The 14,984-nt window shown below is 49.7% G+C and overlaps 1 protein-coding gene across 2 annotated transcripts in view; it reads left to right on the top strand.

Annotated features, from left to right (window-relative positions):
* Positions 1 to 813: 813 nt before the first annotated feature.
* Positions 814 to 14,984, top strand: part of LDLRAD2 (low density lipoprotein receptor class A domain containing 2) — a 38,458-nt gene continuing 24,287 nt past the window's right edge. The window contains exon 1 of one of the 2 annotated variants that reach the window (XM_066606262.1): positions 814 to 918. The gene's annotated coding sequence lies outside the window, so the exon portion shown is untranslated. The remainder of the gene's footprint in view (positions 919 to 14,984) is intronic. The other variant, XM_066606263.1, reaches the window with a different exon arrangement.

The raw sequence follows: 14,984 nt of genomic DNA, 5'->3' as shown, positions 1-14,984 counted from the left end.
GCATTGGGACAAACGAGGAGCGATACAGCGCTAATGATACGTTCACAGCTAAGTTAGCATCGGCGTCCGCTCTATGCCCACGGTTGCAGAGGGTTTGTGCAAAGGCCCATGTCCTGGGCGCAGTGAAAGTCTGCCATGTTTGGGCACTCTGATTTCTTTATGTGTACTGTCTTTAAGTTCCTTGGGCCCACTCATGCTGTGGGTGCACACAGACTTCCCATAGAGGTGTTTTACCTGTCTGTCCTCAAAAGACTGACAGACTCGGGTAGGGTGCAGACTGCAGATGGTTTACCCCTTGCGTTGTTGATGAGGTATCCGACACCTAAACAGAATAAGTAGTGTGTGGACTCCTAGATTCCCCATTGCTATGTCACTCGCAGCACCTTGGTGTTTGCTGGGACCGAGCCTGGCCAAGGGCCTGCTCACATCCTTTCAGCACAGGCTACAGCGGGTCCTGGTCCTGGTTTCTTGGCCTTGTGAGGCCACCTCCTCCTCCTGCTTGGGGTCAAGGGGTCAGCATTGCGCATCATGTATTTTCTCTCGTGTTACCACAGTTATCTGAGAAACTCGTTTGGGCCACAGGAGAGGAGCATAACTGCATTAATGAGACCTTCACAGGTGTACTAGCATCAAAGTCCGCATCCTGCCTACGATTGCTGAAGCTGTTGGCCGAGGCCTGTGTCCCGGGGGAACTGCAACGGCCCCAGGTTGGGCCTGTGGAACTTTTTCCTGGCTAATCCAGTCTTTGGAGATTTACTGAAACCTTCACAGGTGTACTAGCATCGAAGTCCGCTTCCTGCTTACGATTGCTGAAGCTGTTGGCTGAGGCCTATGTCCCGGGGGAACTGCAACGGCGCCGGGTTGGGCCTGTGGAACTTTTTCCTGGCTAATCCAGTCTTTGGAGCAGTGAAAGAAAACGTAAGTGATTTAATGAGACCTTCACAGGTGTACTAGCATTGAAGTCCGCTTCATGCCTACGATTGCTGAAGCTGTGGCCCGAGGCCTATGTCGTCGGCGCAGTGTAAGTCTGCCATGTTTGGCTACTCTGATTTCTTTATTGTTCATGTCTTGGGTTGCGTTGGACCCACCTATGCTGTTGGTGCACACAGACTTCCCATTGCGGTGTTTGACCTGTCTGGCACAAAGACATTGACTGACTTGGGTAGGGGGCAGAGTGCAGATGGCTTTCCCCTTGCGGTGTCGATTGAGCTATCTGACACCTAGACAGAATGAATACTGTGTGGGCACATGGATTCCCCATAGCTATGTAACTCATGCCCACATTTGCAGCTCCTGACGGAGGTTGGCACTTTATTGGAATGAAGATCGAACGTCAATTTCTTATTGATTCTCAACAGCATTGTGGGCTATCGCCCCGCCCCTTTTAAAAAGGGTCGCTACTTGGCCCTGCCAACCCTCTGCAGTGTGTGCCTCTGGTTCCTCCTCATGGCAGACGCACTTATAAATAGACATGAGGGTGGTGTGGCTATGAAGTGAGCGTGTCGCATGAGGGCAGCTGAAGGCTGTGCAGGGACACTTGTGTGCGCTGCGGACGCAGGGTTGTGCGGGGGATTGGGCAGCATGTAACCCTGGAGAAGAGGAAGCAGTGTGTCCCGCAGGCAGTGATTGTGCTTGGTTGGAGGTAGTGTGGTGCTTAGCTAAGGTGTGCCTTGCTAATGAGGGTTTGTAGTTTCCATCACTTTCTTGGGTTTTCCAGATTTTCACAAATGAAAACCTTAGCGGAGCATGGGTGATATACAAAAATGCTCGAGTCGCCCATTGACTTCAATGGGGTTCGTTACTCGAAACGAACTCTCGAGCATTGCGAAAAGTTCGACTCGAGCAACGAGCACCCGAGCATTTTGGTGCTCGCTCATCTCTAATCTACTCCTTTACTATACATGTTTCACCAGGTGTTATGGGGTCTCTCGGAGGGTGCAGGGCCTGCATAATACACATATACCTGGACACAGAACTGAAAAACAAATCAAGAGGTCTCATGCCTCCTGGACTAATGCCCACGGATAGATTATTGCTGTGTAATTCACGTTTATACATCACGAATTCCGCAGCAATGTCCGTCCATAGACATGCTGTGGTAAACTATTCTCCCATTCCCACGAGCGGAAATCAACTGCGATTTTTCCACTCATAGGAAGATTGCAGCATGTTCTATTCTATGCAGAAAATTGTGCTGACAGCACAGTGGAAGTACCGCGAGAATCCGCGTCACCGCCGCATCATGTGCTGCACTGTGCATGCCTGCCGGCTCACTGGGTGAGACACTCGCGGTGGATCTGGAGAGGTGACTATACGGTGTCTGGGGGGCGCCGAGTCTTATTCCGCTGCAATATTTTGCAGGCAGAATCAGACCCGGCCGTGGGCATGAGCCCTTACATGTGGACAATGACCGTTGGAACTATTATTTTGTATTATTTTTCTTAATTTCTACAACCTATGAAGCTGCAATAAACTTACACCCATTGTCAAAACCAATCCCTCCTCTAAAAGGAGTTGTGGAAATCAAATGAAACTTTCTCTGTGTGATTGTAACATTGATACAAGTAAGTGATTACAATATCAGAGCAAACTGATCATTTATTGTGGAGAACCGACCCCTTGTAGGGAGGCTCTAGTATCCTGTTGTACCGCCTCTGGCTTGGATACAAGATGTGATACTGGCAGGCATGGAGGCATATAGGTTCTGTACGGTATTCTGCAACATATCGCTCCATATTTGCTGTAACTGAGCCTCTAGATCAAGCAAACCCGTAGGCTGTGGAAGTTGGCGTCCTAGATGGTCTCATATATGTTCTATTGGCGATAAATCTGGTGATCGGGCAGCCATGGAAGTGTGACAATGTTGTGGGGGCTCCTGTGACCCCCTTGTGTGTGTGGTTGAGAATTATCCTGCTGCCTCTTGTTAGCCACCATGAGAGGAACACATGTGGCTGCAGGATGTCCTGAACATATCGCTGAACTGTTATTGTCCCTCATACCACTACTGAGGGGACCGACTGTTGTATGCGATGGGCCCACCAGACCATTACACCAGCAGGGGGCAGTGTGCCGCTCCACAGCAAATGCAGGATGGAAGTGCTCACCCCAAGGTATCCAGACACGAACATGGCCGTCATAAGTACCCAAATTAAACCTGGATTAGTCGCTGAAGACAACCCGGTTCCCCTCTGTAGCGTCCAATTTCGTAGTTCATGACACCACTGCAAATGGAGATGACGGTGGGTGTCAGAGGTCGTAGATGTAATGGGGGCTATGAGACCAATTGTCCTTCAGCCAGGCGCCTGTGAATGGTTCTGGCAGATACAGGGGTGTAACGATGGTGACCCTGTCTCTTGATTGCGGACAACGAAACAATTGGAGCTACTGGTGTTTGCCGGATGATCAGTCCTCTCTACTGGTGGTCTGTTGGGGGGTTCTGAGCCCAGTCACCTTGTGTGCCCTCACACATCCACTGGTCCCAACACCTCCTAACAGTTTGGTCAGATGCTCCTCTCTACTGGTGGTCTGTCGGGGGTCCTGAGCCCGGTCACCTTGTGCGCCCTCACATATCCACTGGTCCCAACACCACCTAACAGTCTGGTCAGATGCTCCTCTCTACTGATGGTCTGTAGGGGGCGTCCTGAGCCCGGTCAGCAAGGAACCTCTGAAAGCCTTTTATAGGCCAGGGGGGAACCACTTTTAGGGCCTCCAGTGACAAGACCGTTCATCTAATCACACTACAATTCTCGTCATTTGTATATCTGCCTGAGATGGAACTGCATGCTGAATTTTGCAGCAAAACAACAACTTCTGGGGTCCTGGAGTGTTTTTGACAAAGAATGTATAAGAAAATAAATTTTGGTACAAAGAAACCATTATTTTACAGTTACATAATGAAGAAAGAGAAAATTCCCCGGAGTGTCTCTTTAACTCTCTCTATCGCCAGGACTTTGAGAGATGAGGTTTTGCTTCTGTGTATAATATAATAATGGTGTTACACGGATAAAAGGTTGGTGTTAAGCAAATTGAATGCGTCAGATTAGTGCTGGCACACTCCCACTTTCAGCGGACTGGTGGTACAACCCACATAATGTGTTTTACATTCATGTCATGTGATGTGCTGCAATTCATGTATTGCTGTATATTATAAGAAGCATTTTTACAAAATAAGAAAAAAGATCTTGAATCTTCAATCCCCTCACAACGCGGGAGCTTCCTATGACCACATTATTACTTCCCCTTTGTTAGGGTGTATTCGCACAGGCAATTTTCACATGCAAGTTCCAATTGTAATATGGGCAGAGTTTACATGTGGAAGAACACATGGGTTTTTTTTGGAGGGGGGGGGGTGAACATTCAATTTTTATTAAAAAATATTTTTCAGTATAGTTAAATAATAAACAAATAGGAAAACCTCATTGAATTGGTCATCACAAAATTTCTTACATAGAGGTTGAAATGTACAACTTTTGGATCAAGTCATCGATCAGTATGACAAGAGGAAAAAATAAGGGCAGTCAGAGCAGATGGGCATGGAGCAGAGATTGCTTTGGATCCCGACTTCTTAATCTTTCATGCATTTTCCCTTTCTGTTAAATGCGCAGAAGTGCATGAATTCAACCAGCTATTGTTATTCACAACCTTTATTATGTCTGTTATAGAAGGAATAGAGTTACCATTCCAAGATTGGGCTATAGATATTCTGGTAGCTACTAGAAGATGTAACAAGGGGTACGAACATGATGGGGTGGTTGGTCAGAGTCTTGGTTTAGTAGAGCCATAGCTGGGTTCGGTTATAACTGGATACCACAAAGAGTAGACATTATAGGTGAGCAACTATACTCGCTAAGGCACATTACGCGAGCGAGTAGTGCCTTAGCCGAGTATCTCCCCGCTCGTCTCTAAAGATTCGGGGAGAGACGGGGAAGAGCGGGTAGGAACGGAGGGGAGCTCTCTCTCTCTCCCCGCCGCAACTCACCTGTCACCCGCGACGGCCCCCGAATCTTTAGAGACGAGCGGGGAGATACTCGGCTAAGGCACTACTCGCTCATCTCTAGTAGACATTAATTAGAAAGTTCGAGTCCACAAACCTGAAATGCATGGACAATTCCACCACCGGTGCACTAGAGCTGCTGGTGAACCACATCTCCAACAGTTCTCAGAGTAGCGAGGGGAGAGTTTGTTGAGTTTCTGGGGAGTGAGGTTCCATTGGTACAGTACATCTGGATACTGATGAAATGGAGGAGATATTATTTTGCCATTGTTCATCTGTTATTGGGGTTTGCAGATCTGTTTCCCACTTCTTTTTTATAGGTGCTAGTGGGTCTTGTGTGTAAAGCCGGATTTAGATGGAACCAATGTCAGGCAAACGATGCCCGACACTCGTCCCCGCATACACTTGGTCCCGTGCTGCTGCATGGGAGCTAGTATCGCTGGCTCACACCGTGGCGGCAGGAGGAGATTTCTCTCCTCGCGCTTCCCCGCCCCTCTCCATTTACTTAACATAGTGGCCGTTCCGTACTGAACGACTGCTATTTACACCGGGTGATCATCTGATCGATGGATGATGAGCTGCAAACCCCCAGAGCATTATCGTGATACAATCTGGAGATATATGAAATTGCGGATGTCCTTGTATTGAAAACTAGAGCAAGTGGAGAACACTTAAGGTATATCCCCTAAGGCCGGGCTCACACGAGTTGGCTTCAACGTGCGGATGATCATGGAAACAAATTGCGTATGGTCACGTATGCGTGTGGTTTTCCGCGCATGGACAGCGTATCCTCTGTTGAAAACCAAACCCAAGCAGGGAATGGCATCAGAAGGTAGCCAACCCCTTAGACAAGAATAGGCACTTCCATCGCTCAGGCGATATTCCCTTGTGCTGTTCTGAGACCCTAAGGGCTAATGCCCACGGCTGGATTTCTGCTGCGTTTCACGCGGTGGAAATCTGCTGCATTCCCCCGGAGCTATTAGGTTCTATTGAACCTAATAGCTCAATGTTTACGCTGCAGAATGCCACCGCGTGAAAGGAAACGCAGCATGCTCTATTTACCGCGGAAATACGTGCGACCGGCTTTCATTGTAGTCAATGGAAGCCGGCCGTCATGCTATACTTCCACTGTAGCACAGCGGAAATATCGCGTGAATACATGGCCCGGCGTGTTGGCCCTCCATGCGGGACGCGTACAGTGGATCCGGAGTGGTAAGTATGGGGGTTTGGGGGGGCGCCGTGGTGGACTCCACTGTGATATTCCACTGGCGGAGTCCGTCACAGCCGTGGACATGAGCCCTAAGGCCGGCCGCACATGACCCATTGAAGAAAACATCTCTTGTGGAGGAGCCCAGAAGAACAAGCCGAGGTTGCAGACAGTCTGGATGGTTTGTTGCTCCCCTGACCCCGCCCTGCATTGTCTGCCAACAAATTCCTGCTTTCTTTATACCATTTGTTATCTGGTCTTCTAGCAACGTGCGTACGAATCAGCGTCCATATGCAATGTTAATTGTGTATGCTCTGTGGATCGGAAGCATCCGTAGAGATCAATGGAGTCCATATGTGGGGAATCTGCAGTAAAGTAGGAGACGTTCTATCAATATTATTCACTCACATTGCGGGCATCAGCTGTCTGAAACCCGCCGGCAACAGTCACAATCTATGTAGCGGGCATGGATCCGGAGCCTGCTCCGTACACAGACACCAGGTGTGTGCCGTACATGTATGACCCACACTGGGGAGGCATTAAATAAAGCGACTCAACTACAAAAATATGTCAACAGGAAAATAAAAGTTATAGCTTTTGAAAAGCGAGGATGAAAAACAAGGACAATTTGAGAAATTGCTGGTCTTTAAAGTATTAGCCTCGTATTAACCCTTTCATGGCCAGGAGGGTTTTGTGTCTTGATGACCAAAGCAAAATTTCACATCCTGAAATGCTGGATTTTCAATGGAACTTTTAGTCTTATTTACTATTTCATCTAGATATATTTATTAAAAAAAATTTTCTAATTCCTCCAAGTGGGAGGGAAGATCATTTTTCATTCTAGAGGTCTTACATGGTGACAGATGGGCAGAGACAGGTGAAAATGCACTGTTTCCTTGGCTGTGACGGTACAGGATTGGTCAGCCACAACTGCTGTGCGCTGCAGCAAGCATCAAACAGTGAATGTAAAGTACTGCGGGCTGCGCCATTAGCTCATTCATTTATGGGAAGCAGGAAGGGGTTAAAACAAATTACGTTCACTCCAATGTATGTGTATACCCTGTAAAAGCTTCTCTCCCTCCCCCAATCTCACTTTGAAAGGAGGAGAAGGAGGTTTATTTTACAGCAAGGACTCATAAACTTAGTTGCTACAACAAATGTTTCCTGTGCACTTCTTGATTGGTTGCCATGGTGATTACAGAATTGAGGACCGATGAGGTCCCCATGATGTCACTACGGTAAGACCAGAGGTTGTTCGTAAGATCAGGATCTGGGTGTTGGGGTTATTATGGGGTCATAATCGGGAGCAGAATAATGGACCCAACTATACGTTAGTTCTGCATAATGGCACACAAATCTGGGCGTATAGTTACGGCATGAAGAGGTTAATACAAGAAATCGCCTCATTAAAGGAGAATGTGAAGAACGATTTCTCATCATGCTAGGGATGTTATTGATAATACGCAGTGAGTGACAAGACTGGGCATCTAATACAGTGTAGATGTAGGTTTGTCATCATAAGGCTGCCCTCACACTGGGCTGATTTCCAGCGGAATAACCGCAGCGGACCTCCTGCTGCAGATCAGCTGCGGAATGCCTGCCTCCGAACCCGCACCATCTATATATATAAAGACGAAAGCCCTGACTCACTGACCGACTGACTCGCCACTAATTCTCCAACTTCCCGATGTCGTAGAAACATGAAATTTGGTAGGAGCATAGATTATGTCCAAAATAAGAAAAGTAAAGTAGTCCCAACTCGATTATTTAATTCTAGCGCAAAAGAATTAGCGTCGAAATTTTACGTACATAATCGAAATCTCTCACTTCCCAATGTCATAGAAATAGAGATGAGCAAGCACCAAAATGCTCGGGTGCTCGTTACTCGGGGCGAAATTATCGCGATGCTCGAGGGTTCGTTTCGAGTAACGAACCCCATTGAAGTCAATGGGCGACCCGAGCATTTTTGTATATCGCCGATGCTCACTAAGGTTTTCATTTGTGAAAATCTGGGCAATTCAAGAAAGTGATGGGAACGACACAGCAACGGATAGGGCAGGCGAGGGGCTACATGTTGGGCTGCATCTCAAGTTCCCAGGTCCCACTATTAAGCCACAATAGCGGCAAGAGTGGGCTCCCCCCCCCCCTCCCAACAACTTTTACTTCTGAAAAGCCCTCATTAGCAATGCATATCTTAGCTAAGCACCACACTACCTCCAACAAAGCACAATCACTGCCTGCATGACACTCCGCTGCCACTTCTCCTGGGTTACATGCTGCCCAACCCCCCCGCACGACCCAGTGTCCACAGCGCACACCAAAGTGTCCCTGCGCAGCCTTCAGCTGCACTCATGCCACACCACCCTCATGTCTATTTATAAGTGCGTCTGCCATGAGGAGGAACCGCAGGCACACACTGCAGAGGGTTGGCACGGCTAGGCAGCGACCCTCTTTAAAAGGGGCGGGGCGATAGCCCACAATGCAGTACAGAAGCAATGAGAAATATAATCCTGTGCCACCGCCATCAGGAGCTGCACACGTGGGCATAGCAATGGGGAACCTATGTGCCACACACTATTCATTCTGTCAAGGTGTCTGCATGCCCCAGTCAGACCGCGTTTTTTTATAAATAGTCACAGGCAGGTACAACTCCGCAATGGGAATTCCGTGTGCACCCACAGCATGGGTGGCTCCCTGGAACCCACCGGCTGTACATAAATGTATCCCATTGCAGTGCCCATCACAACTGAGGTAACGTCCGATTAAATGCAGGTGGGCTTCGGCCCACACTGCATGCCCCAGTCAGACTGGGGTTTTTTTAGAAGTGGACACATGCAGTTACAACTCCCTGTGGACCCACAGCATGGGTGGCTCCCTGGAACCCACCGGCAGTACATAAATATATCCCATTGCAGTGCCCAGCACAGCTGATGTAACGTCAGCTTTAATGCAGGTGGGCAAAAAATTAATTGGATTACACTGTAGGCGAGGGCCCCCAAAAATTGGTGTACCAACAGTACTAATGTACCTCAGAAAAATTGCCCATGCCCAACCAAGAGGGCAGGTGAAACCCATTAATCGCTTTGGTTAATGTGGCTTAATTTGTAACTAGGCCTGGAGGCAGCCCAGTTAAAATAAAAATTGGTTCAGGTGAAAGTTTCAACGCTTTAATGAGCATTGAAACGTATAAAAATTCTTTACAAAAATTATATGACTGGGCCTAAGAAAAATTGCCCGTTCGGCGTGATTATGTCAGGTTTCAGGAGCAGGAGGAGGAGGATGAATATTATACACAGATTGATGAAGCTAAAAGGTCCACGTTTTTGATGGTGATAGAGAACAATGCTTCCATCCGCGGGTGCAGCCTACGTATTGTTTAGGTATCGCTGCTGTCCGCTGGTGGAGAAGAGAAGTCTGGGGAAATCCAGGCTTTGTTCATCTTGATGAGTGTTAGCCTGTCGGTTGACAGGCGGGTACGCTTATCCGTGATGATTCCCCGAGCCGCACTAAACACCCTCTCTGACAAGACGCTAGCCGCAGGACAAGCAAGCACCTCCAGGGCATACAGCGCGAGTTCAGGCCACGTGTCCAGCTTTGACACCCAGTAGTTGTAGGGGGCAGAGGCGTCACGGAGGACGGTCGTGCGATCGGCTACGTACTCCTTCACCATCCTTTTACAGTGCTCCCACCGACTCAGCCTTGACTGGGGAGTGGTAACACAGTCTTGCTGGGGAGCCAGAAAGCTGTCAAAGGCCTTAGAGAGTGTTCCCCTGCCTGTGCTGTACATGCTGCCTGATCTCTGAGCCTCCCCTGCTACCTGGCCCTCGGAACTGCGCCTTCGGCCACTAGCGCTGTCGGATGGGAATTTTACCATCAGCTTGTCCGCCAGGGTCCTGTGGTATAGCATCACTCTCGAACCCCTTTCCTCTTCGGGTATGAGAGTGGAAAGGTTCTCTTTATACCGTGGGTCGAGCAGTGTGTACACCCAGTAATCCGTAGTGGCCAGAATGCGTGTAACGTGAGGGTCACGAGAAAGGCATCCTAACATGAAGTCAGCCATGTGTGCCAGGGTACCTGTACGCAACACATGGCTGTCCGCACTAGGAAGATCACTTTCAGGATCCTCCTCCTCCTCCTCCTCCTCCTCAGGCCATACACGCTGAAAGGATGACAGGCAAGCAGCATGGGTACCCTCAGCATTGGGCCAAGCTGTCTCTTCCCCCTCCTCCTCATGCTCCTCCTCCTCAACGCGCTGATATATAGACAGGAGGGTGCTCTGACTATCCAGCGACATACTGTCTTCCCCCGCCTCTGTTTCCGAGCGCAAAGCGTCTGCCTTTATGCTTTGCAGGGAACTTCTCAAGAAGCATAGCAGAGGAATGGTGACGCTAATGATTGCAGCATCGCCGCTCACCATCTGGGTAGACTCCTCAAAGTTTCCAAGGACCTGGCAGATGTCTGCCAACCAGGCCCACTCTTCTGTAAAGAATTGAGGAGGCTGACTCCCACTGCGCCGCCCATGTTGGAGTTGGTATTCCACTATAGCTCTACGCTGCTCATAGAGCCTGGCCAACATGTGGAGCGTAGAGTTCCACTGTGTGGGCACGTCGCACAGCAGTCGGTGCACTGGCAGATGAAACCGATGTTGAAGGGTGGCAGCGTCCGTGTGGGACTTGCGGAAATGTGCGTAGAGCCGGCGCACCTTTCCGAGCAGGTCTGACAAGCGTGGGTAGCTTTTCGGAAAGCGCTGAACCACCAAATTAAAGACGTGGGCCAGGCATGGCACGTGCGTGAGGCTGCAGAGCCGCCACCAGGTTACGGCCGTTGTCACACACGACCATGCCCGTTTGGAGGCTCAGCGGCGCAAGCCAGCGGTCGGTCTGCTCTGTCAAACCCTGCAGCAGTTCGTGGGCCGTGTGCCTCTTCTCTCCTAAGCTGAGTAGTTTCAGCACGGCCTGCTGACGCTTGCCCACCGCTGTGCTGCCGTGCCGCACGACACCGACTGCTGACGACGTGCTGCTGCTGACACATCTTGATTGCGAGACAGAGGTTGCGTAGGAGGAGGAGGAGGGTGGTTTAGTGGAAGAAGCATACACCGCCGCAGATACCACCACCGAGCTGGGGCCCGCAATTCTGGGGGTGGGTAGGACGTGAGCGGTCCCAGGCTCTGACTCTGTCCCAGCCTCCACTAAATTCACCCAATGTGCCGTCAGGGAGATATAGTGGCCCTGCCCGCCTGTGCTTGTCCACGTGTCCGTTGTTAAGTGGACCTTGGCAGTAACCGCGTTGGTGAGGGCGCGTACAATGTTGCGGGAGACGTGGTCGTGCAGGGCTGGGACGGCACATCGGGAAAAGTAGTGGCGACTGGGAACTGAGTAGCGCGGGGCCGCCGCCGCCATCATACCTTTTGAAAGCCTCCGTTTCCACAACCCTATACGGCAGCATCTCCAGGCTGATAAATTTGGCTATGTGCACGTTTAACGCTTGAGCGTGCGGGTGCGGGTGCGTTGCGGCGTACTTGCGCTTGCGCTCCAACACTTGCGCTAGCGACGGCTGGACGGTGCGCTGAGAGACATTGGTGGATGGGGCCGAGCACAGCGGAGGTGAGGGTGTGGGTGCAGGCCAGGAGACGGTAGTGCCGGTGTCCTGAGAGGGGGGTTGGATCTCAGTGGCAGGTTGGGACACAGGGGGAGAGGCAGCAGTGCAAACCGGAGGTGGTGAACGGCCTTCGTCCCACCTTGTGGGGTGCTTGGCCATCATATGTCTGCGCATGCTGGTGGTGGTGAGGCTGGTGGTGGTGGCTCCCCGGCTGATCTTGGCGCGACAAAGGTTGCACACCACTGTTCGTCGGTCGTCTGCACTCTCAGTGAAAAACTGCCAGACCTTTGAGTACCTCGGCCTCTGCAGGGTGGCATGGCGCGAGGGGGCGCTTTGGGAAACAGTTGGTGGATTATTCGGTTTGGCCCTGCCTCTACCCCTGGCCACCGCACTGCCTCTTCCAACCTGCCCTGCTGCTGCACTTGCCTCCTCCTCTGAAGACCTGTCCTCAGTAGGCGTAGCAAACCAGGTGGGGTCAGTCACCTCATCGTCCTGCTGCTCTTCCTCCGAATCCTCTGTGCGCTCCTCCCTCCGACTTACTCCAATTACTACTACCTGAGTGATAGACAACTGTGTCTCATCGTCATCGTCCTCCTCACCCACTGAAAGCTCTTGAGACAGTTGCCGGAAGTCCCCAGCCTCATCCCCCGGGCCACGGGAACTTTCCAAAGGTTGGGCATCGGTCACGACAAACTTCTCCGGTGGGAGAGGAACCATTGCTGGCCATTCTGGGCAGGGGCCCGGGAACAGTTCCTGGGAGTCTGCCTGCTCCTCAGAATGTGTCATTGTAATGGAGTGAGGAGGCTGGGAGGAAGGAGGAGCAGCAGCCAGAGGATTCAGAGTTGTAGCAGTGGACGGCGCAGAACTCTGGGTGGTCGATAGATTGCTGGATGCACTTTCTGCCATCCACGACAGGACCTGCTCACACTGCTCATTTTCTAATAAAGGTCTACCACGTGGACCCATTAATTGTGAGATGAATGTGGGGACGCCTGAAACGTGCCTCTCTCCTAATCCTGCAGCAGTCGGCTGCGATACACCTGGATCAGGAGCTCGGCCTGTGCCCACACCCTGACTTGGGCCTCCGCATCCTCGGCCGCGTCCACGTCCTCTAGGCCTACCCCTACCCCTCAGCATGGTGTATTAACAGTAGTGCAGAAACAACGCTGTAATTAAATGTGCCGCTTATTGGCCTGTGGTTGGAGGCTGACTTCGCTTACAGAACGCACAGCAGAGGCAGGAAAGAATTTTGCGCAAGCCTGCTGTAACACTTAGCTGGCTGCGTATGAATTAGGACAACTACCCCCAGCAGAGACCCAGTACACAGAGGACGGTCACAGGCAGCCCAAATAGATTTTTTTTCCCAAATGTTTTTGGAAAGGCCCACTGCCTATATACACTAAATATGTCTTCTGTCCCTGCCTCACTACTACTGGCCCTGGACAATGTAAAATTACTGCAGACTGTTTCACTGTGGACAGGAATACAGCGGTGATGTAAGAGGCAACACAGAGGCAGGAAAGAATTTTGCGCAAGCCTGCTGTAACACTTAGCTGGCTGCGTATGAATTAGGACAACTACCCCCAGCAGAGACCCAGTACACAGAGGACGGTCACAGGCAGCCCAAATAGATTTTTTTTCCCAAATGTTTTTGGAAAGGCCCACTGCCTATATACACTAAATATGTCTTCTGTCCCTGCCTCACTACTACTGTCCCTGGACAATGTAAAATTACTGCAGGACGCAATGCTCTGCACGGCCGATATACAAAAAAAAAAATGTGCAACACTGCAAAAAGCAGCCTCCACACTACTACTGCACACGGTTAGTTGTGGCCCTAAGAAGGACCGTTGGGGTTCTTGAAGCCTAAAATAACTCCTAACGCTCTCCCTATAGCAGCTCCGGCACCAGCAGCACTTTCCCTGAACTATGTCAGAATGCATCTGTGGCGAGCCGCGGGAGGGGCCGATTTTTATACTCGGGTGACACCTGATCTCCCCAGCCACTCACTGCAGGGGGGTGGTATAGGGCTTGAACGTCGCAGGGGGAAGTTGTAATGCCTTCCCTGTCTTTCTATTGGCCAGACAAGCGCGCTAACGTCTCAGAGATGAAAGTGAAAGTAACTCGAACATCGCGTGGTACTCGTTACGAGTAACGAGCATCTCGAACACGCTAATACTCGAACGAGTATCAAGCTCGGACGAGTACGTTCGCTCATCTCTACATAGAAACTTAAAATTTGGCACGAGCATTGAATATGTCATAAATAGGAAAAGCTAATGGGTCCCAACTCGATTATTCAATTCTAAGCGCAAAAGAATTAGCGTCTAAATTTTACGTACGTAATCTAATTCTCTCACTTGAAATTTGGCACGAGCATTGATTATTATGTCATACATAGGAAAAGTTAATGGGTCCCAACTCGATTATTCAATTCTAAGCGCAAAAGAATTAGCGTCCACATTTTACGTACGAAATCTAATTCTCTTACTTCCCAATGTCATAAAAACTTGAAATTTGGCACGAGCATTGATTATGTATCAAGACAACGACTGTTTAACTACGTATATAACTATCAGTGCCTCAGGCGGAAATGCGGACTTCACATATATGGTTATGCGGTGAATTTGAGCCAATGAGACCATCACCCATTCCTAGTGACGTGACCAAAGAGTATAAGACCCCATGTAATTCGTAATAAAGTGCGCAGTTATGTCCCCGTGTGAGGAACTATACCAGACCTCCGTGTGTGGTGTTTCTTCTTTACCGCAGCAGGGCATTGGAGTGGGCCTGATTGGTGCTGTACGCAGAATTTCCCTGACACCGGTATCTCTAAAGTAACGACGACTTCATAAGATTTTCCATGTGAACACCAGATAAACTCCAGTACCAAATTAACTCGGGCGAAGCCGGGTATATCAGCTAGTTTGTACATAGGAGGCAGTATTATAGTAGTAATATTCTTGTACATAGGAGGCAGTATTATAGCAGTTATATTCTTGTACATAGGGGGCAGTATTATAGTAGTTATATTCCTGTACATAGGAGACAGTATCATAGTAGTTATATTCTTGTACATATGGGGCAGTATTATAGTAGTTATATTCCTGTACATAGGAGGCAGTTTTATAGTAGTTATATTCTTGTACATAGGAGGCAGTATTATAGTAGTTATATTCTTGTACA

Source organism: Eleutherodactylus coqui, chromosome 6 (genome assembly GCF_035609145.1).
Source record: "Eleutherodactylus coqui strain aEleCoq1 chromosome 6, aEleCoq1.hap1, whole genome shotgun sequence".
In the NCBI taxonomy this organism is placed as follows: Eukaryota; Metazoa; Chordata; class Amphibia; order Anura; family Eleutherodactylidae; genus Eleutherodactylus; species Eleutherodactylus coqui.
The sequence above is the reverse complement of the archived record's forward strand: the minus strand, read 5'-3'. Positions and strand labels throughout refer to the sequence as shown.